The following is a 25,141-nucleotide window of genomic DNA, read 5'->3' as shown; positions in this document are numbered from 1 at the left end:
CACTATGCGCACTCACCGATCGTAAATGCACATTGACATAATAAAAGATTGTTAAAACCTTCTTACCTATTAGTAAAGGATCAAGTAAAAAACAAATTTTGATTATCTGAAGTGTTTGTGAAAAATCCGTAATGAATATATTACATACTATTAATACATTCAATAGGTAAGCCCGTTAAATCGTCATTTCCCGTAAACAATGGAACCAGCTAATGTGAAATATCACAAAATATACCTACTCACTAAATAAAAACAAATAAACAATTTTAAGCTATAATCCATAATCGTTAAAACTGAAGTGATCTCGGATTTTAAGAAAATACGTAGATCAGTTAACAAACGCGCAGGTTAAGGGGGGACATGCTCGTCGAAGGTCAAAATTGAGTTTTTATTGTATTTTCAAACCATGATCCTGGACACTCCTTAAACGTTGTAGATAATCTATTTATATAATTTTGAAGCCTTATTATCCTTTATAGTTATTTTAAACATTTGATGACTGCATGAAGTATTTTTGTTACATAAAATAGTATTCTTTTAAACCTCTCGCTCTAATGTTTTAGAATATAGTCATATTTCGGTACAGAACTGTGCAGTGGTGTTAAGATTTTTTACATTTATTAATTTTTAAACGCATTTATAAAACCATTAGTATAATTTATTACGAGATAATTTTTGTAAAATATTCACGATAAAAATTATTTTGATAATCTCTGTGATCCCAAATTTGACAAGAATTAGGCATTTTATTATTCAAAAAATCGGCAAGATTAACACATTTGAAGATGATTCTAAAGATACTTATTATAAGCTATGTTTTTGACCATTCAAGTGTGATAAACATCTTATGAATAATGATTGCTTTATAATAATTATTGACCTAAGAAGAAGGTAGTGTTTTTTTGAAATACGCCATTTCTTTTGTCATTCCCTAGTGGTTAAGCTACAACATACGGCCGTAGCCATAAAATGACAAACTATAATTAAAGTAGGGAGTAAAATTATGTTAACGCGCGTGTTTGAACATGTACCTAACCTAATTTTTTTTTATTTTTTTTTAAACGGTACATGTTCAAACACGCGCGTCAATATCATTTTACTCCCTACTTCAATTATAGTTTGTCAATTTATGGCTACGGCCGTATGTTGTAGCTTAACCACTAGGGAATGACAAAAGTAATGGCGTATTTCAAAAAAACACTACCTTATTCTTAGGTCAATAATTATTATAAAGCAATCATTATTCATAAGATGTTTATCACACTTGAATGGTCAAAGACATAGCTTATAATGAGTATCTTTAGAATCGTCTTGAAATGTGTTAATCTTGCCGATTTTTTGAATAATAAAATGCCTAATTCTTGTCAAATTTGGGATCACAGAGATTATCAATATAATTTTTTATCGTGAATATTTTACAAAAATTATCTCGTAATAAATTATGCTAATGGTTTTATAAATGCGTTTAAAAATTAATAAATGTAAAAAATCTTAACACCACTGCACAGTTATGTACCGAAATATGACTATATTCTAAAACATTAGAGCGAGAGGTTTAAAAGAATACTATTTTATGTAACAAAAATACTTCATGCAGTCATCAAATGTTTAAAATAACTATAAAGGATAATAAGGCTTCAAAATTATATAAATAGATCATCTACAACGTTTAAGGAGTGTCCAGGATCATGGTTTGAATATACAATAAAAACTCAATTTTGACCTTCGACGAGCATGTCCCCCCTTAAGTTTTTTTTGTTTTTTCTACCATATTACTATAACATCAAATTATAGTTTCATGTGTGAACTCCCAGATTGGATAAATCAATGAACTATAGAACCAAGGTCAACTTGTTAAGGCAAATGGTAGGCACTGCAACTGTGTTATACCTATTTATATCTAATATTTTCTTGATAAAATAATTTATTATCAATGGTATTAGGTACTATATATACACAATGTATCAATGTCGACTAATTATGATTGTATCATTTTGATAACTTCCGAAATAAATAATTATATCGGGTTTATATATTTCATTGAAATAATACTATGATATATAATTTATAGTATTAGGGAGTAGAAAATAACAGAAAACGCATGTACTTACATATTTTGCATGATGAATATAAATTTTTTGAAAATGGCCTATAAAATGTCAAAAAAAACATTACAACATCAGTACCTATATATTAAAATTGAATATCTCAATATGTCCAACCACTTGCTTGAAACACAAAAGTACGATTTGAAGTATCTTTCGTACGAAACTTTTTCTAAAGGGTTTCATTAACCACATAGGTCCGATATTCCCCATTTTACCCATCCATAAATCCATATAATATAATAATATGTTTTCATATTATATATTTTCGTAGTATCAACATAATATACGAAATCATTCAGATTTGGTACGATTTTAATAATACACTAGCTGTCAGGTCCTTCTCATTATGGGAGCAAGTGTGATTTGTTATTTGATAGTGAAAATAAAAGTAGTTTAGTAGAAATTTTAAACTTTGATTACAATAATAGGTATGTATATAAAAAGTGGAATATTATTAAATATTATAGATATTACTATTAACAACTAATTTTTCCACTCTATACGAAAGCGCTTCATTAATTTCTCTAAATAGTATAGTATATCTACCTACTAATAGCAGCGTTTCTATATAATTAAGTATCGATAAAGTCTCTTGCACATATTATCAATATCATTTATTTCATATTTCATTGTACCTACTACATCGTACAACTTATTTTTCTGAAAAACATAGGTTCCATAAATTATTAACGCATTTTTTAATTAAAAAATGTTGTAATATTCGAGTCCGTCCCAAAAAAAAAAGGACTCCAGATATCCGGTGTCTACAATCATAATATAATGTGTGAATTTTGACAAACGCGGTGATGGAAACAGTCCCCACGGCTTCAGAGACAGTCACTCTGAAATAATTATTTGTTAATCAAGATAAAAAGAACGTCCCCGCATCACTAAGTCAGCATGGCCAACATGTACCTACTTACAATTCAGGGTTTAACCAACTTAGGAAGATCTCAACAATATAAACATTTTTTTTAAATCCATTGTTTACTAAGTTTACTTGTATCATTATTGGTCTGAGGTTTACACAGTGTGGTGTATAAAGGTGCATGCCGGACGTAACGCGCTGTTAGGATATAATACGAAACACTTAGATATTGACACAAACAAAGGTAGGTATTCGATGTAATGCAGTTCGATAAAAACATCAAATCGAAATAGAGACGCAGAACCCGAAGGAGAGACAATTATTGGAAAAATATTATATCGCATCAAACTGCTCCACGATATGCAAAATTTAAAGGTCACATGTACGTATTACATTTCGACGTGACACAGTTCACCGCGAGCTGTCATTACCGGAAAAAAAGATGGCCGTATGTATAGCATTGAGATAAAAAAAATAACGCGTTGTTCGTGGAACAATGCCGACAGTAACGTTCCAATTTTATTAGATTCGATAAAAACATCAATAGACTCTATTTCATAATAACGCTGTCATTATTATCAGATATTTAATAGGTACTACTTGATACTTACCAAGCACATACCAGAATTTTAAATATTACCTAGGTACATATTTTATTCTGTCTTTCTTTTATATTCCAGTGGTTTTTATTACGTTTTTTCAAGTGTTTTATTTAGACATTAATTTCACATCAATACTATACGGCCATCTGTTTCCGATACAACAGCTCACGGTGAACTTTGATACGGCCAACAAATTTCCTGACACTAAATTAAAATGGTTGTTTGATTGCATGACACGCGCATATTTATATGCTGCGAGATACGGCTTGTGTGAAGTATGTGAATCCATAGTGGGAAGATAACTACTGATAAAACGTCGAATATCTTTCAGAAACATCGAAATTCGGTAAAATATTCGAGTGTCTACTCACTTCTACGTGGGAGAGAGGCAGTAAATTATATGTTAAAGATAAATATATGAGGATGAAATATATAGGCATATTATACATACGTATAACTTAGTAGCAAGACATTTTACATGGCCACATTACATCAAATAAAATAAGAAACCGACGAGACTCTTATCCTGTTAAATCGCAACGAGAAAAGCTGTTTACAACATGTGCTGTCAGCCAACTGTTTGTTGTTCTACTATGCTTCCCAAACACAATGTACACACATAAACGTTATTTGATTACGGTGGGATAATTCTCTTGTATATATTTTTTTATCGATTACTCGTTGAATAACATTAAACGAATGCCTGATTCATGGTATGTTAGACCGGGTTAGGGAATCCAATCCCGAGCCAAAATTCTGATGCCGGGATTTCGGGATTACAATTTGACAATCCCGGGATCCCGGGACTGGACCCGGGATTGGCATTTTGTTCCATTGTTTATATAAAAATTTTATATTTACAAATAACATTGATAAAATCGATCAAAAATAAATCTAGTATAATTTATTCTATTTAAGACATTTATTGTTAATATTGCATATGTCCAGTCTTGGAAATACACAACTTTAATGGAGTAAATAATATTGAATTATAAATAATAATGTGAATTTCATATGAGATAGCTGTTTCTGATAGTAAAGACATAATGAATGGATTAGCGAGATTTAAAATAGTAAAGCAAATAATCATGGCGTACTTATGGCCTTTCCGCTTCATAAATCTAATTAGTCAGCCAAATATGAAACTGCCGTAAAACGTATGATATCATGGTGGAATTACTTTGTTAAAAGTGCGAAGCATTGTTTTTTTCCAATCTTTCTCATTTTTAATAATCTATGTGAAAAAATAAAATGAATCGGCTACCTACACATGGGTATAAATCAAACTTCATTCAAACTCAATTTATTTCAAATGTAGTTATTTTTTATTAAAAGTATTTTTTCTGTTAGATTTTCGCTTTTATTTTATTTTCCATAAAAATTGATAAAAAAATCAATCCCGAAATCCCGGGATTATGTTTATCAATCCCGGGATTCATAGGTATCGAAAATAGCTCGGGATCCCGGGATTGGAATCCCTAGACCGGGTGATAGGAACGTTTTGTATATACATAATGTAAGAGACACGGTTTATTTTAGAGACGATAATATACTATCATCAAATTAAAAGGCAAAGAGTGAGATTCACGACCACTTCTGTCCTGCCACCATGTCTTTTAGTGTATACTATCGTCTCAGGTAGACGAATTACGAAATCAACTGCGTCTATCATATTAGGCCGACGAATCCCCACTGTGAGAGACGCGGTTTATTTTGGAGATGATAATATTGCATTACATCAATCAAGTGTATTCTGTATTCCGGGCCTGGCACCACGACTTCCATGTATACTGTGTGTGACAAATCACAAAAGTAACTGTATCTCTCATATTATATATACAACAACACCTGTGGGTCTATTCTATGCTTATCGACCGCTAAAGTGATAAAGTGATAAATATTATCAAACTTAGGGTAGGTTTGTATCAAAATATTAGCACTTATTGTAACAATTACACGAAGTTGGTTTTTATTGTTGCAATAAGTGCTATATTATAACAGCACCTATCTTGCTGCTGTTAAAATATCGCACTTATTGTAACAATAAAAACCAGCTTCGTGTAATTGTTACAATAAGTGCTAATATTTTGATACAAACCTACCCTAAGTTTGATACTATTTATCAATTTAGTGTTCGATAAGTATAGAATAGACCCACTGGACTAGTTTTTAATCGAACCGAATCCAACAAAGTTAATAATTGTTAAGCTTATCAATAAAATCATAATATAAAAATACGTTGTTTTAAAATCTACTTAAATATTTTTATTTATAATTTTTCTGTGATGGGAGAAAATTTATCAAAAAATAATTCATATAATATAGTGGTCGAAAATATTATTGCTTGTATAAATAGGAATCACAATTGTGTGTAGGTACATGCTGGAAAAAAAACAAAAATAGCAAGTATTTCATGAAAATCATAAAAATTAAATATATTTTTCATCGATTGTTCTTATGAGAATAAATTACCATCACTATAGTTTCGATGTTTTTAGTAGGTATTATTTTGTTTACTTTTTTGTTAAACCCCATACAAATCCCCCGTCAGGCAGTTGTGGCCATAGGGACCATACTACTATGGGTAACCTCATTTCACTGAGTATGATAAATATACTATTTTCATAACTCTTTTGCTAAACCTATTCGAAACTTTGTTCTTAGCTGTGTCAATGACATATTTCCTAAAGCGTCAATTACATTGAGCTACTTTACGAGCTGTTTATTGGCGAATTTACAATCTCCCTGTAAAGTCGCCCAGTGTAATCATCGAACAAGCTAACAAGCATATTGTAAACACTCTACCGAGAAAAGTTGAAAGCCGGTCAACTTTACACGCTAAACGCCGGCGTGTGGGACTACTGCGTCTGCGCAGTAGAGCGCAGTAGCAACCTCCCGGTAAAAAAACGAACTACGTTCTGTCGAAATAGTCGCTGGCTTGTGGTTTCTCAGCGAATGGAAAGTTTTGTGTGTCATCATCATAATCGCAGTAGCTGAATCGCCCGCTATTAAATTCGCCAACAGCTCGTAAAGTAGCTCAATGTAATTGACGCTTTAACATCAAGATAACAATCTCAATCAAAGAAGAACCAAAAAGTAACATTGTTTCTATTAAAAAACCCTAAAAACCTTAGTATCAAGGAACAAGCTCACCCTACCCGATTATTGCAAATAGTCAAATGAAATTTTATTTGAATTCCTATAGAATGGTAGAAAACAATGATCAATTGTAATTAAATTATTAAAGAGTAAATTTCTTTTTGATTTCCGCTGTGAAGAGACCATAGAGAAAAAATATTTTTCTGTTTTAATATAAGGAATACTTGTTTCAAATAGGCGCGCATGTACAAACACCATTATTTGCATAGAGCATAATGGAACACGGCGGCGAGCGTATATACAAATCCGAAGCTAAGTGGGTGAACACTCGACAAGTTTTATTACGGCAATAAACGGTTTCGGCGTAAGGTGAGACCGTCATAAACCATTCGGTTCGGCTTATTTCCATGGAAACCCTATTACTTAGTTTTATTATTGTAATTACATACATAATTTTCAGAAAAAGTAAAATTGTTTGAATCCTTTGGATTCGGTTACTTTGACAAATAAATTTTCTTTCGAATTTGGACAACCGGCATTCAGAGAATCAGTAGGCAAAGCATGTTCCATGTTTAATAATTTTAGCCGTCAGGGTTTAAGGCTATACCTCAGTTGAGGCATGGTCTAAAAATATCGTGGCTAGGCGATGCGCGGATTGCGGGTTGCGGGTGTAAATGACGAATGCCGAACGAAATATAATTTGTCATATAAATCCAACATGCATCCATTTAATGTTCTGTTTATTGTTCTATTAGTAACAATAATAATATATTCATTGACATGTTTTCTTTTTCAAATAAATGGGTAACGTTTTTAGTCATCTTTACACGATTTAAGAATAAATACCCCCGTCGCCATCACGAAACAAATTGACGTATTCACACCTCGACGTTCGCTCTCCGATTGCCAGTGAGTCAAAAATTTCGTCGCGCCTATAGTTGAAAATTATTTGCCGTTTCACTGAAGTATCGTCTTAAGCCTCTTAAGTAACCATCGTCTGAGAGGCCCAGGGGTCGAAGCCCCTCCCCCGCGAGGCACAAAGCGCCGAGTTTTATGTAGAAATATTTTTTCACTTTTTCTATATCACTTTCTTAATTTGTTTAGTTTATGTAAAAGTTACAACTATACTAACAACACACGAGTTAGATACATTTTTCTTCCCAATTCTGTCGATTACAGAATTATTGACAGGTGGTTTTGGCATTTAATGCGTTATTTGGTAACAGAAGGTACGTCCTTATTATTTTACACTCATGGAATTTTACCTTGATCATCTAAATCTAAATATTATCATCTTACTTCAAAAACAAACCAGTTAAACAGGTCACCATCAAATTGATTTCACTAAAGATGATTTCAAAGTGATACTAGCGCCATTTTACATAATATAATATATACGACGTTATCAATGAAATATTTTGAATATGTTGGTTACTTATTCGATACATACTTACATAATCATTTAGTCATCACTTTTTTAAAACAAATAATAAAAGAAGTTTCAATCATTATTAAAATAAATTCTCACTGGCCCTGAAACCAAGGTTCAATTTGAAATACTTATGTAAAATTAGTGCCCAATGGGAAAATAGTAATCAATAATTAATGTACCTATTGATTTAAATTTTAATATAATTATATACTTACTAAAGTATATGTTTTGTACGTGAAATATTTAGGTGTTTGCGATGTTACGTTTTTAAAACTAAGTATGTCTGTCTATCAGCTCTTTTTAAATGTGAATAAAATTAATGTAATTAAAAACTTAGTACATATATGAACAACGAAATTAGGGGCATCATAGGGTGGCGATTCCGATAGCGCGTTTCGTTATACAAACCGTGAGTCCCGGAGGGGTTAGGCAGGCCATGCACTACAAAGAGGCGGAAAGTGAAGGAACAAATATGATCCTAACAACTTTTAAAAGCAGTGATTGTTTTCCATGAAGCAGACGATACGGTCGCTTCGTTAGAAAGTACTTATTATACAAAATATACGAATATAAATGTAATAATTACAAGATAAAAAGAACTTTTTATATACAACGTTTTTAAATTTTCTGTTGAATCATATAAACTTGACTTGACTAGCTTAAACGATCAAAATTTGTACTTGATAGAAATAATACTGAAATGTCATATTGATTTCCATAGTAACGCACGTATATATTAATATTAATAATTTAGTTGCTAGGACCCACTTAGCAAGCAATAATAGTTTTACTTTTTACGGATTTCTTCCGAAATAACTTTTCATACAAAACATAATTAACTGAAAATGAAATCAATTCTACTTAAAAATGGCTAAAAGTTTCAAATGTCTAGCTAGTCGGGAAGTTAGTTAAAAATCGATTGCAAGATTTGTACCGGACAAACAACCATCGGACAAATAAGAATACGAGCTAAGAAAAACGTTGTAATAAAAAGGGGGCTACCGTTTTCATTTCATAAGAATCTCCCCAACCCTAAATTATATTTTGTAATTTCGTTTCATAGATCAGCTGTTTAATTCCGAAAATGTTAAAACAATAATGGACATAATTATTTTCTTTCGCACAAATGCGGCGCCCTGACTGTACCTACTTACGTAGGTTTAATTTAAAGTTTAAAATTTACTAGGTAGGTAATGAGACTGGATGCTACGATATGAGAAGGTAGGTATGTACGAGGGTGGGTCAATAAGTCCTTAGAAAAGCCGACAGGTGGCGCGACTAGTACTGTAAGCGGTTTGTTTTCATGCAGCGGCACTACCGATTCAGTATGCTGCGAAGTTTCAATCAGATTGGTCGAGTTGTTGTGTGTTTCTCGTACATTTAAAAAAAAAATTTGCTTGTGGAAAATGGAAAAATGGAAAATTGAGTTTAGAGCTGTTATTAAACATTTTAATATAAAAGGGTTAACAGCAAAGGAAATAAAAAATGAGTTGGATTTAGTTCACGGCATATCTGCTCCTTCACTTGCAACTATTTATAACTGGTTAAATGAATTTAAACGTGGTCGTACATCAACAAAGGATGAACCACGCTCAGGACGTCCTGTAGAGGTGACTACACCAGAAATGATCAATAAAATCCACGATATGGTGTTAAGTGACCGAAGATTAAAGTTGAGTGAGATAATTGAGGTTACAGGGATCTCAAAAGGTAGCGTCATTTCTATTTTACATGACAAATTGGGCATGAAAAAAGTTTCTGCAAGATGGGTGCCGCGTTTGCTCACAGTCGACAATAAACGCAATAGGGTGGTGGCCTCTAAAGCCCTGCTGTCGCTCATGCAACGCAATCCGGATGATTTTTTCGTCGCTTTGTGACTGTAGATGAAACATGGATACACCACTATACTCCCGAGACGAAAGAACAGTCAAAGCAGTGGATTGCGAAAGGCGAACCATGTCCAAAGAAGGCGAAAACCGTAAAATCAGCTGGTAAGGTTATGGCTACTGTATTTTGGGATGCACGTGGAATTATTTTCGTTGACTATTATTTGGAAAAAGGAAAAACAATAACAGAGGATTATTATGCATCTTTATTGGACCAGCTAAAAAACGAAATTGAAGAAAAACGGCCTCATTTAAACAGGAAAAAATCCTCTTTCATCAGGACAATGCCCGTGTTCACACATGTTTACGATCAATGGCTAAAATTGAAGAATTGAAGTTCGAATTGGTCGACCACCCACCGTATTCGCCAGATTTAGCCCTCAGTGACTTTTTCCTTTTCCCAAACTTAAAAAAATGGCTAAGTGGACAACGTTTTTTTTCAAATGAAGAAGTCATCGATCGGACAAATGCTTATTTTGAGTACCTTCCGAAAACTTATTTTTCTGACGGTTTAAAAAAAATTGAGAAACGTCTAACCAAGTGTATTGAGCTCCAAGGAGATTATGTTGAGAAATAAAAAAAAAATACAAAAATAAAAACTGTTTTAATGCTTTTTTCTAAGGAATTATTGACCCACCCTCGTACATAAAAAAATATTCACATTGAAGCTTATCGACCTTTCTCACAATGCCACAAATGTTTTCATCAAAACCAGATTCGAATTTGCTCGCAGATAGTCTGTATTATACGAAACTACACGGTGGCGCAGAAGGATCATACTATATAATATACGTAATATGTATTTCAAGTGAATATACTTTGAAGATAAGTGTCTATACAATTTTGACAAACCTCAAAAGCAAACATATTCGAAAAAATCATATAGGTTTTTTAAAAAGTATACATAGGAGAGCATGTCAGGAGATTTGTTTTGATTTTAATTAAAACCAGATTCGGGGATATATTATATTTTCCTAGTATATCTTCTAGTATATTTTCCTTTTCACACAAGATAATAATAAGGCATAAACGTTTATGGAAGTAACAAAAACAAAGTGAATGTTTATCGAATAATTGTCAAGATGTCACGGGAAGATTGTCATTAAGGATAAAACACTACTAAGCATTTACTTCACTTTAGTTGCATACGAATTATTCTTAAACTATCGGCAGGCACTTGGCTGAGGGAATGGGACAACTGGGCGCCAGGACAATTGAGCGCAGCACTGTCGAATGAAATAAATAGACGTTCGTTACGATTTTATACAGAATGTAGGCGAGGAATTTTAATCAGTTTCTATATACTACTTACTTAGTAGTTTTAATTTATTTTGTTCTTAACATAATGTTTTTTTATTGCGGATTGAGAATTATCATGCCCGAGGCTTTATATAAAAACAAAATATCTCTCTTCTCGTTGGAACTTAAACATAATATGCACAATTAAATCATTATTTACATGTGCATATTTAAATTCTCACCAAGATAATAATAATATAATACTTAATTTAAATATAAATAAGTAAGTAATAATATTAAATATATATTTTTAAAAAATAGCTAAAATTCACGAACGGATATTTATTTTCGAATTTCATTCGATTTCGTGGCGCCCAGTTGTCCCGGCGCCGAATCGTCCTACACCCCGTAGCTGAAATGTGGTGTGTAGGCGGTAGTAGGTTTGGGACGCGCCCTGGCGGCAAATCAAGGGTTCCTTGGCGACTACGGACTGGACATTATCTTTCTCTTCAATCCGCATGGGGTGGGAATAGCGGTATTTTCCCCGCTATGCCAATATTCATATATGTATTTATTTGTTGTGTTGTATTGGAAAACGATGTACCTACTACCTAATCTTCTCCGATAGTCTTATTTGAAATATACAAAAATATTACGAGTTAAATATGTTTTATCAGAAAAAAGGGGATTAGGGCATTTATTACGTTATTTGGTATCACTATGTATCGTCACTAAAATCTTGTATAGGAAACATTCAGTAATGAATAAAAATATTTAATCAACAAATATACTAAACCAAGTATTTATGTTTGCTTGTAGATACTTCAGTAATTGCTCGTCCGTGAAAATGAATTGACACGTGAAACAAGTATTGATTTAAAAGTACATATTATATATAGGTACCTAGCAGGTACTAAATCTATGTTATGTTATTAATTATTTGATGGACTCCACCATAGTCCCGCTATGTACTAGGGATGTTTGTTTTAAAATAGTTGGTTGTTTATTAACTAAACAAAAGTTAAAAGCGAAATAAGTATATCAAAAATAGATTGTTGTTGGTAGACCGTTTTGACACTTGAACCCTGACATTCAAATTAGTATTGTGTCAAGATAGCGGGATATCTTATTTGTTAGAGCAATTAAATATTTATTTAAAACACATTAAGTACTAAGTTTAGTGTTTATGATAACACAAATATGTATTTTCATTATCACCTGAACCGAATATAATGAGAACGCCATCGGCTTTACTTATGTATTAAGTATGTACATAAAAACATTAAAGTCATTACACAGATTGTCTAAATATAGTTCAAGTTTCTCGCCGATTATTCTCTATAAACGGTTCTAATGGCCTTAAAAATTAGTTCAACACAGGGGCACAGAATTATGGGAACTGAAATAACTAACGGATGAGGAGTAGCAGGCAACCGATCTCGAGTGTGGAAGAATATGGGATAAACTTAAACACGTGTCAATAATACGTCATTCTAAGCTTTTCGTTCGTTCTGACAACTGCTCTCCGTTTATGCACTGACGCTCATTCAATATTCGTGTATTTGAAGGCTGCAACACACATTATTACACACCTATAATGTGTTTCATTTTCGTAGGTCACTCACACATTCAAAACCCTGCTTAAAAATGTAGTGTATTGGAGTATAGCCTACCTGAATTCTATGTATTAATTTGTTATGTGGTTCAACATCAATATATATAATATAATATAAGTTAATTGATACAACTGTCACGACAAACAAAAAAGCGCCCCCCGCACTGCGGTAGTTGGTAGCGAGGTAGTGAAATGTATGCCTTTAATTACATATTTCGGAAAGTAGATCAACAGTATATTTTTTTACATTTTTAACTGGAAACCCAACATGAATAATGACATGATTGGTGAAAATTTCATACATATTTGACCAATGAAACAAGATAGGCGAGTGACAAACTTGCATCCCATATTGCCGGACTACTCCTAGAGCGTGATGCAGAACTATCAGTGGCAGTTCTAAATACGCGTCTATCTTTAAGAGGCTAATATCGGCAACTTAGATTATGTCGCCCACAGTACTCCTACATTCATGTCAGATAGTAAATCTACGGGAAAGGGCAGAATAAAGCCATTTAAAATACGGTCAAGACACGCCGAAATCGAGCTAAATTAGCAACTCTGGATGGTGTTTATTATCAGATTAATACAGATAATTCTGCATCGCGCTTCTAGTATGCTCCATAGTAACAGTGTGCATTATATTTTGGTTGAGTGATCTCCCCGCTCCACGCCGTCCTTCTGAGGGTTTTTCGCCCGAGAGAGCACAGACGTGGAATGAGTGGCTACTTACTGCGCCCTCTAAACTCCACCAATCAAATGTATTAATCTTTTCATTTTCGATCTCATAAAAATGCTTCACAATATAACGTAGGCGTATTGGCCTCTGGAGTCGGTTACGAATTCCTACCTGCCACTCTTCTGGTAGACACCCACACAGTGCCATCGCGCATTCAACAACCACCCTGTACACGTGTCACAAATAAATGTGTGGTGTGTTTCGCGTCAGTGAATAATGACCGCCAAGGTAGAGCTTTCCAAATTGGCAGACTGTAGGTACTTTATAATAATATCCTCAGGTATCAAAAAACAAGTTGAACTGAAGTTCTCTGGACTGGAAGGATGATTCTGGAGATAAGGTAATGCAATTTTGCGTACACATTTTTTTCTGTTGGAATTACTATTTCGTAAATGACATAAATAAGTAGGCATTAAAAAAAGTTGACATTTCAATATAAATAATATACAGATAGATACCACATAACAATTTGAGTTCCCTACCTACATATCAATAAATATTGATATGAATCCATATCACAGTTACAAATGTAAATTTTACGTATTATATTTCATCGTAGCACAGTTCATTGTGAACTGTCTTACCGGAAAGAGATGGCAGTGTAGCTTGACATTTAAAAAAAATAGCCTGGTATTCGTCAAGCATTTCAGACAGCAATATCCTAATTCAATTCAATAAAAACATTAATTTGATAATAACGCTGTCATTAATATCAAATATTTGATAGCTACGATTTGATACATAATATGACCACCAAGTATATAAATTATGTAGGTACGGTATGTTTATGCACTTTCCTTACAAAAATGACAGCTCACAGTGAACTAATGTTATGGGTTCCACGTCTCCACCTGTCATATATGTACAGTCGTGGATATACAGGGCCACCCTGCACGACGCTTACAACGTATCTGAAAGAAAATATTTTACGTGCTCACTCTGCTATCCCGATACGGAGCCGCTCGGGACTGATGTAACAACCATGCACCACGGTACTTAAAGAAAAGGACAGGGTTAGATTGGCTCAGCTAGTCTCGGTAACGCCATTAATAAGTGTTCTCTGTATCAGCATACTAAATATCAATAATTGAATGCGATTCTACGAAGGAATCGGGATCACACCGGTTAACCTGCCTTCATACGACGCTGAAAATTTATCAAATGCCTTCGAGTGGACCTCAGTTGATATCATGACCAATTGGGCCCGTTTGTGGACGGGCCCTGACAAAACAACTCATCTCGCTCATAATTCATAATCGGATGAACTGTGCTACGGCGAAATGTGATAGATATAACCGTGCCTAAACACTATTATCTCGAAACGAAGATTTCAGGATAGCGCAAATTTTTCGGTGTGTTTTGATCCCATTTAGCAGGTCGATCCGCCACGGCAGGCCCCCAGGCTAGAACCCTGTCAGCCCCACCCATGCGGGGGGCATGATTCAGATTATGTAGGTATGCAGGGTGAAAAGACTTATCTACATACATACTTCCCTACTTAAAATTTCAGAACGTACCAAGGCACACATGCCTACTTAAAATGTCAGCTCTACAAATGTACATGCAACCAAATGCAAAGTCTTTTGATAAATATATCAAATTAGGAATTAGGCACCTTTCATCTTCGAAATGAACAAACTCAGCATATTTCAACCATAGTACTTAATTACCAAGTATAAAGAGCACCGCGCTGGAAAATGTAGCGAACTCTAATAATCAACATTAATAATATTTAACTCGTCATTATTTCACTATTATACTGAGTTAACTTTGGTGTTAAATTAGTAAAAACAAGCATTAACTAGTTGGATGCAAAGATTAAATAAAAACTAATAGTTAATTTGATCATATATTATGATAACCTCATAGCCAAAAATATTATCAAGGTGAAAAGGTTAACCAAACAAACAAACAACAACTTACTTTACTTTAAAACAGATTTCAAAATTATGTACCTACTTATTATTGAGATATTATATCCAGTCATTTTTCGTAAATAAAATACCTACTTGAACGAAGACAAAAATAGTTTATCGTTGTCGTCATGATAATGGTATGATAACCGAAATAGCTATCGACTGATAAAACGATCTATTTTGTGAAATGGAATTCTACAAAGTACCTACCTAAATGGTAAATCAGTGAATTAGTGTCTTTATCGCCTCCCACAATTGGTAACATACATCGATAATTTAGTAATTTACAGGGGCAGATTTACCCGATACTCTTTCCCACGGCCCCCACAAGGTGGGGGGGGCTAACAGGGGGTGACGGGTCGACCAGATAAGTGAGATAAACATACATCACAAATTTGCACGAATAGTAAATAAAATCGCCTGTGGCGCTATTTTACTTTGAGAGTTGGTTGTGCGATACAACTTTTGATTATTGTGTGTCGGTACTCGATAACTCCACAATGTATTCATAAACACAACAATCACTAAAATACACTGAATAGGCAGGTACCTTTATTTTTTTGAGCTATTGAGCGTCACACTTAACACGCCTTTTACGTTAGTGATAGGTAGGGGGCCGCCAACGATCCCATTCTGGGGGACCGCTTCAGGATGTGGGGGCCATGATCTAGCCTCTGGGTACGCACGGGAGTAGGGCAATAACATGTCATTAATAATTTTGGAGTGTACATTTATTATCATTTCTCAACACCATGTAGAGTCTACGTTTTATAACTTTTCACTATTTTGCAATTTTTACTACACTGATACGGCTCGACTATCTCGCATAAAATTAGATCAAATGATATTTAATTGTATTAATATACTTATGTAGTAATAAATAAATAAATATATAATATATGTAAAAGAATATATTACATTATTATATTAGAGCCGGAGTGCAAAGTTATGAAGTTGCAACTCTACGTCGAAATACGGAAAGATTTTTTTAATTATCTTTAATTATTTAATTTTTTTATGTGATGGGAGAGGGGTCAATATTGTTGACACTGCGAATAGGGCCCCTGAATGGTCATACCACGTGTCAATACATGTAGAAGGTCCTCAGACGCCGTTGTTAAACCTAACTACGTATAATCAAATCATATTAGATTCTAATATTATGTAAATAAATACCCACCTTTTTAATTAGTTATCAATCAAAGTGAATGCAGTGTGGTAAAAACTTGTATCAATAAATTCGAGCTAGTCGTTCGACAGAAGTGTCAACTTGACATTCTCATCGACATGGTTTAGTAAAAACCCGACCTGGGTGGTCAATAGCTTTTAAAACACCCACATTGAGTAATACGTGGACCTCCACATAGATGCACATATTGTAGGTTCAATGCAAGTACTTACATACGAATTAAATGTTTTAACGTTTTAATTGCGTCAATGAACAGCAGAAAGAAATTGAAAAAGTATCTCAACGTTTTTAAACCATTGCTGCTGCTATGAATGTTACCAAAATCACAACGAGGGTTATTACCGTTTAAAGATTATGTTATGTACCTAGTTGATAAAATAGTATACTTACGTATATACTGTTTTGCAGTATATTACGCTCTTTTCACACTATACGTTTATGCACGGGGTTTCCCGTCACAAGCTCAGTTTGTGGTTGAGTAATGTGCTGACCGTACGATTTAAAACCGTCTAATGTGAAAGCGTGCATTAGGTCACGTACACTACTGAGTCATCGGTGGCCGTCCGGGCGCCGTGTATACAGTGAAAATGGACAGCTGTTATAGAGCGCCGTTTCGGATTTTAACCGTCGCTGTCTAATGTGAAAAGGGCCTAAAACATTCTTCTATTTAAGTCTTACCACAAGTCGTCCGCGTCCTAACTTACCGAACCACCCAGCCAATCGGAATCTCCCGAAATTATTCGGTGAATTTTCTAATCATAATATTTAAAACATCCATTAAGTAATAATTTTATATGTCAACAAAACAATATTAAAAGATGCTAAATATTTGTAAAATATTTTTGGATGATTTAGTATAAATCTAACGTTCCTGAATGGCTTGATAAAGTGATCCTCGGTCGAAAAATTGTGAGCACCACTGCCTTATAAGTAACTTAACTACTTTAGACTATTTACTACAGTGCAACATAAATCATCTAAATTTTGACATTACCATTACTATGCAGTATGTACGTACATAATATATGCAATAATAAATCATGCATTCTTGAAAGACAATAGAAATTGCATCATCAGCATTCATCATCAACAAGGAGTGGATGAGGATAGGTAAGGAAAATACAATAAATTATATTTATAGTTATGTACTCATTTGATTAATAATAATTAATAAATATTCGTGTCATCACATTATTTATCACCTATTCATTATTTAGCTCGAATACACCTGTTGCCTTCGTAATGCGTTGAGCAAAGATCGCACAAGGTATGAAACAATAAAATATTAATGCTGGCCCTTCAAAGAGCGCACTTGCGTATACAAGAGACACGATGAAGTAACAGAAATGCAGCCGATATTACTAAGTAATTAAACTACTTATTGAAAAAATATCAATATACTTAATTTATAAATTATATTAATACTAATATTAATATATAATATAAACATTGAATATCAAACCATGTATAAATGCGCCTGTATTATGAATAGATAGAAGATACCTGCATACAGTTTCATATAATAATAAATAAGTAATGTGAAGGTCACATTACGGCTTACCTTACCTGTTTCAGCCGGTTCGCAAAAACCGGTGCCAAAAATTTCCTATGTTCACCAAAGCAGTCCGTAATCCTTTCAGACCTGTATAATATTTTGATAAATATGTTAAATATTTCTCTTCTCATCACAAAATACATAATAACAACTAAGTACTTGGAAAATGCACTGATAAAACTGTATGATCACGTGATTCCAAGAACTGTCCAAAGGCTAAAAATATACTAAATGTATTCTGCAATATTTTTTTTTCAGATAAAGAAGTCGCCATACTGTTAAGACGTGATAATATGGAAATATGGAAGAATGATCCTAGTCAGGGGGCTAGATTTACGTTAGGACCAAAAGAGTGTTCATGGCCACTGAATTAGTGAAGGCCCGGGACTTTTTAATCGTTCAAATCGCCTTAACAATTTGACAGAGGTGGCGGCGCTGTGGGTCTATTCTATACTTATCGACCGCTAAAGTGATAAATATTATCAAACTTAGGATAGATTTGTATCAAAGTATTATTATTGTAACAATTACAACCAACTTATTGTAATTGTTACAATAAGTGCTATTATTTTGATACAAACCTACCCTAAGTTTGATCATATTATATCTATCATTTTATCACTTTAGCGGTCGATAAGTATAGAATAGACGGTCATTTTATAATATATTATCGCGAATTAAAATAATAGATTTTTGTGAAATAATAAGAACTTAGTGACATTGTCAAAAAAGGCCAGGATCTTACTGATCAGACCTCAGTATAAAAAACGGAAAATAGATGTAAGTATATTATGGTAACCTTGAGGCAATTACTGGAAATATTTTAATAAAAGTTTATTAATGGGGGGGTACAGTGGCGCACCCAAAAACATTGAAATTGAAAGCCAATAGATTAGACAAATAAAAACACGGCAAAAAAATGATTTGAAATTCTCCAGCACCCTCTCGAAAAATTTCTTAGATTTTAATTTCTAATACAAAAATTTCGAAACACTAATGTCAGGTTTTTTTAGAAACCCAATCCCTAATGGAACTGTCAAAAAATTCTCGGTATCCACCCGAATTCTGGAGTGGTGTAGGTCATGGCTGGGGAGGGCTGACAGGGCTCTAGCCTGGGGGCCCGGCGTGTCGGGTTGACCAGATAAGTGAGATAAACACACATCATAAATTAGCTTTAATAGTAAAAAAAGTCGCCTGCGGCGCTATCATACTTCATGGCCATGAACATTTTCAATAATTGTGCAATATATTTTTTGATTATTATGTATCGATACTCGACAGCTCCATTATTAAACTGGATGTATTGAAAATCGCCAATAATTCAGTGTATAAGTACCCTTAATTTAAACTAAAACACAATTTGAAAAACGTTAATGTAGTGTTTCACACTGCCTTTAATCTTAGCGGTAGGTAGGGGGCCCGCCAAATATCCTAGCCTGAGGGCCCGTTTCAGGATGCGGGGACCATGGTGTAGGTACACCGAGTGCAATAGACAAAAGACCGATAAACGATAAATTAGGCTGTGAAGAAGAAAAAGAGCCTTTGGGACTAATTTATATTCTCCTCCTTGGGCCCCCCCAATATTAAATCCTGGGTGCGCCACTGGGGGGGTATAATAACAAATAACGTTTATATCGATGTGTATTAATATAAGAAGATACCTACCTACGTATATTTCGTCCATAAACATACGGAATTTAATCAGGCATGCATACTTTTATACGTAGCTAAGTATTCGTTTAAAATTAAATTAACTCGTTGATTTGCATGGTTTCAATAAGGAAAAGGTTCGAATACCCATGATTGGGATATGTATATACTATGTTTTTGCTTTTATGTCCAGGTCACTGCCTTCTAGAGATTCAGAAAGCAGTGGTTCAGATAGTATTTTCCGGTAGGTAGTGCAAACAGTAAAAATGTGAACACAACACAAAGATCTTCGTTTTTCAGCCACTTTTCAATAGCTAGACTCAAGCTGCTAAAGGATAATCTCTCTTTATCTATTCTTGCTAAAGAAAGAGAATCGGGATACCTATAAAGGGCTTTAGATACAGGAGAGAGCCCTTTTCAAATACCTATTGTGATTAATATGGATAAAGGTAGTAGGGAGAAGCAAGATGGGGGTTGTGGACAAAGCCGTCATTAATAGTGAATAATATATATACCTACATTATTTTTAACACTGCAACAGGCATTGAGGTCCAATGAGAGTAGCGTAGTTTAATAGTAATTAGTGTATTTAGCAATGGAAGTGAAACAATCACAAATACCCAGGTTTTGAGAAAATCATATAAATGTATTGTTTCTTCACCGGGTCGAACCCGGAGCTCCCGGATGAAAGGCCAGTGTCTTGCGCACTGTACCAAAAGAGCATAGTACATAATATAGTCAGGCCGCGGCACCAAATGGCGATCTACGATAGTAGTGCTAGTTATTGTTTAATTGCGAATGCAAAGTTTTTCAGTTGTATATTTCGTTTATATTACCTAATGTACAGTAGAACCTCGATATAACGGACTAATGAGTGTGAGGGGGTGTCCGTTAAAACCGAAAGTCAGTTATATAAAAACACAGATAAATTATAATTAACTATTTCTTTTATTCAACGAATAATTCACAAGATTTAAGAATGTACCATTCTAATTATTGAACATACATAATTTTGAAAACACTTTCTGAGAAAATATATTATAACCAATAGAAAAAATCTTTTTGAAAAAAGTAAGCCACCCCCGGCAGGGAATCGAACCCTGTATCTCCTGAGTTTCCGTCCGTTGCATTACCTCTATGCTACAAGGCGACGTACTAATTGCGACAAATTTTAACTATTGGCTTTTTTAATACCCACTCATCAGTGTTCTTCTAAATCAAGCTACTTTGGCAATCGGTTTTTGTTTTATTAAATCGAAGTAGATACCTATTACTTCAATTACTAGCCGACGTCGTGGATTTCTCCAATATTTTTTATGATGTAACTTACGTATGTTCAACACATAAATTTTGTTTATTTGTCTTCGGATGATATATCCAGACACACCTGTTGTGGAGTGACGTTAATGTTCGATGACGACGTGCTTGCTTTCGGTAACCCTGATTTGAAAAAAGAATAAAGTTTTGTTTGCACTTTTGGAAGTCTCCTGTTTTTTTTATAATCAACTCTCTAAAATTAGGAAAATTAGTGTAATATCTATGGTTGAACTTAGTAATCTGACGAATAGTCAATACATGTTATTAGATTATCATGCGCAGAACATTGTTTACAAGCTGTGACACTTAGATTTAAACATATAAGTATGATATTAACAGGATATATTTAACAATTTTCACATTTGATCTAATATTTTGTCTGTTATATCGAGGTTATAGATACTGTATTACCTTTTTTCAATACTTATGAAATAATCATCATTTGGGTAGGTACAATACTTACTGCATTCGAAATATAAGCAATACGCAAATAGCTATCACCGACACTACGATCTAAAATTCCAAAATTCACAGTTTCGTACCGCGGCCTGAATATAGTGGGGCATTGAGAACGACGTGAAAAGTTGAAACAAAAAGACTCCATGTTCATGAGTTCCGGCTTAAAATTTCCCACAGAGCGCGAAACACAAAAAATATTAGACCGCGCACACTAGGAACACTTTATCACCGGATAAGTGTGGCCATGCCTACTATATTTATTTATGAGAAAGGGTTACTTTGCCATAGCTTTATATAATTATAATATGTATATTATTTAAGAATTTACAATATATCCAACCCTTAAAGGCTACTTATCAAATTTACAATCAAATAAAGCAGGCGTGTACAACCTTAAGTAAATAGGAGTATCAAAACTGGCAGTGATCTACCACACTCTCCCTTTGTCATTCTTCAACTCAATCAAATGTATTATATTTGACTAGGTCACTCGGTCGTTACAAATTAAATAACTTCATGTTCTTTAAATCTTCCGTCATCACACTTAATTTCCCAATACTCATTGTTGATATTCTTTTGGGCACTCATTGTTAAACTATTCCCCAACTGTGCAAAGAGCCTACTGCGCGAAGGTAAGTGAACTACGCCTCAGTTTAAAGTGCGGGGGTTCACTTTTTCGTTTTTGCTCACTCCTGCGGCAGGCTGCGAGTGATGCAAGACTCAAGTGATACGGCGAGGTCACGCAGGCTTCTATTTGATTAATTTGAAAACGACTTACACGTAAGCAGGTTATGAAAATAAAAATAGGAATGGTTAATGATTCCCCTTCAACATCACAATGAGAACACAATATTATAGCACAACTAAATGTATGTAAGTACTTGTATAGGTAGTACATGCTTTTTACATTTTCACGACTCAATTATTATGGGCCAATTGGTTCGATCAAACAAAATCATGCAGAACATGCATCAAAAATTTTGATGAATTTTAAAAATATGACTTAAAAAAACATACAAACTGAAAAACAGCGATTGCGCTTCATATTGAATTGGAGTACCTAGTCAGTATTAAATTTTTGCTGATGCGCGGGGTGTCGACAACACATTATGCTATGTCGGGAGCAAAATTACGTCCGACACTAAAATACACCTAGTGTGCATGTATCCTTATAATATATTATAATACAGGTGCCATAACTACTTTATGCCAAAAGTCCGAGATGAATATCGCGAGATATGTGACAGCAAATATTTATTGACCACATTAAGCCATCTTTATAGTAGTCTGGACCGCCCTAAAATATTCTGGATTGATGAATTAATAAAAAGGCAGTAAGTAATGAGGTTATTTAGAAAATATGTCGTCGTCCAGAAATAATTGACGTTGCACCATAATACGCGAAATTTACATATTGTATACGTTCATATTTATATACCTACCTTATAATATAATAATAATATAGGTTATTTTGATTATTATTTTCGCGTGTTCATTAGTTCCACTGATTCTGTTCCACGTTGGTCATAAACATCAAATAAACCGGTTATCAAAAAGTAGTTGTTATTTTCATTGATTTTTGAATTAATCAAATAAATAGGTAGGCAAAGAAAAAACAAATTTTCACGTCCATTCCGAATATATTAAATAATAATAAAAACAGTTTTACAGTAGGTAGTAGATGACCTGTCATTATTAACCTAAAGAAGCATGTTTATTTGGATATCTACCTACCTACTTACATAGGTAAAGATTATTTTTAAATATCACTTACGTCATACATAATAAGCAAATCAAATTCCATTATAGCAAAAAGGAGGAAATAAAAATAAACTTATATTTTAAGGAAGAAGGATTTTCCAGGATGGGGTGTGGCTTAAAATTCAGGGTGGTTTGCGTTTTTCGCCGGGAAAACATTTTCAAGTATGTTTATATGCAGATATATCTATAACATGCCATTAAATTAAATCAGTCAACTATAAAACACATGATTAAGAAATCTGTCAATTTAATTTTGCCCGGCAAATGAATTCGAATTATAAATAAATGAAAGCGGCGATCAACACTAATAATTAATAGCCGGCTGCGCTTTTGATTCCCATTCCCATTTTTTTTTTAATAAATACTTAAATTCCATGGAGAATATTTTGTGAAAATACAACAAAATGAATGATTTGATAATATTATTGATGCGGGGGTGTGCACAGACCCCAGGTGAATTCGCATGGCGGGGTAAATTTCAATGGCGCTCTTGAACCCGCGGTGAACTCGGAAGGTCGGGGAAGCGGGTATCAGTTTTTAGACAAACCCCTAAACCTAAACACCATATCACAGATGTATATAAAAAGAATATTATGACAATGACTATCGATTAACAAATATAAATTCAGAGCGTAGTCTGAAAATATACAAAGTATTTTATAACAGGGTTCAATGGATCAATGAATACATACTCAGATTCATCTCGTACAATTTTGACATTTCATGCGATAGTAGATTAAATTTAGTGCACACATCTACATCCGAATAATCTATAATATTGAAAAAACATGCGATAATGAAATAGTACCTATCATTAACGTATATTTACCGTTATAAATGGGGATTGTAAAAGCCGCTTACCTGTTTATTTCGAAACAAATAAATCCGATCCAAACTGCGAGGTACACAGAATTCACTTAACTTTATGATTCATCCCTCATATACACGAAAGCCTGTTGTTATTTCGTAGTATCGACTAACAAATATATAGCACTAGGCCTTCTCAACATAACTTCGTTAAAACTCATAAGATGTCATTCACAATTTATTAATTTGTTGGTCAATTCGAAGCACAATATAATAACAACAAATAATAATGTAACACAATGCCGCAACACAAACACACCCGCCCACAGATACTATCCGTCTTTGACTAAAAATTATTTTACTAAAGTTGCCACATTGGAATATTAAATTTCCGTAATAATTTAACTCATGGCAATAATCGGTAACTATTTTGAACATTTTTAACTAGTTGAGAATTTTATAATTTCTTTTAAATTATAAATTTTCAAGTACCTACATATGAATATTGATTTTATATAAGAAATTTATAATAATTGATAATACACACGATACGATTCAATAAGTAGATGGATGATTTATAATTTTTAAAGGCATTTCTGAAAAATGTAGGTATAGCCACTAGAATTATTTTTTTGAAAAACCTACACCCCCCCCCCCCCCCGGATTCGCACCTAGTTGCTCAACCACTAAACGTAAAGTATTTCTCAGAAGGGTTTTCAAAAATGATGTTTGTTCAATAAAAGAATATTACATTCGTAAATCATGTGAATAAGTCGTTGAATAAAAAAAAATATTTTTATTAAGTAGACGATTGTTGATTTTACCTCTACGGCATTTATTTCAACTAAACACATTGCCGGCAGATGGGTACCTACTTCAAATACTAAGATTAATTTAAA

General features: G+C 33.7%; 1 protein-coding gene across 1 annotated transcript in view; it reads right to left on the bottom strand.

Moving 5' to 3' along the window:
• Positions 1 to 24,590, bottom strand: part of tty (tweety) — a 262,487-nt gene extending 237,897 nt beyond the window's left edge. Inside the window, exon 1 of the mRNA XM_085949724.1 lies at positions 24,297 to 24,590. The gene's annotated coding sequence lies outside the window, so the exon portion shown is untranslated. The remainder of the gene's footprint in view (positions 1 to 24,296) is intronic.
• Positions 24,591 to 25,141: the final 551 nt, after the last annotated feature.

This window comes from Rhyacophila brunnea, unplaced genomic scaffold (genome assembly GCF_057557595.1).
Source record: "Rhyacophila brunnea isolate RB1 unplaced genomic scaffold, BYU_Rbru_1.0 scaffold_22, whole genome shotgun sequence".
Lineage (NCBI taxonomy): Eukaryota > Metazoa > Arthropoda > Insecta > Trichoptera > Rhyacophilidae > Rhyacophila > Rhyacophila brunnea.
Note: the sequence above shows the minus strand (reverse complement) of the source record. Positions and strands in the feature narration are given on the sequence as shown.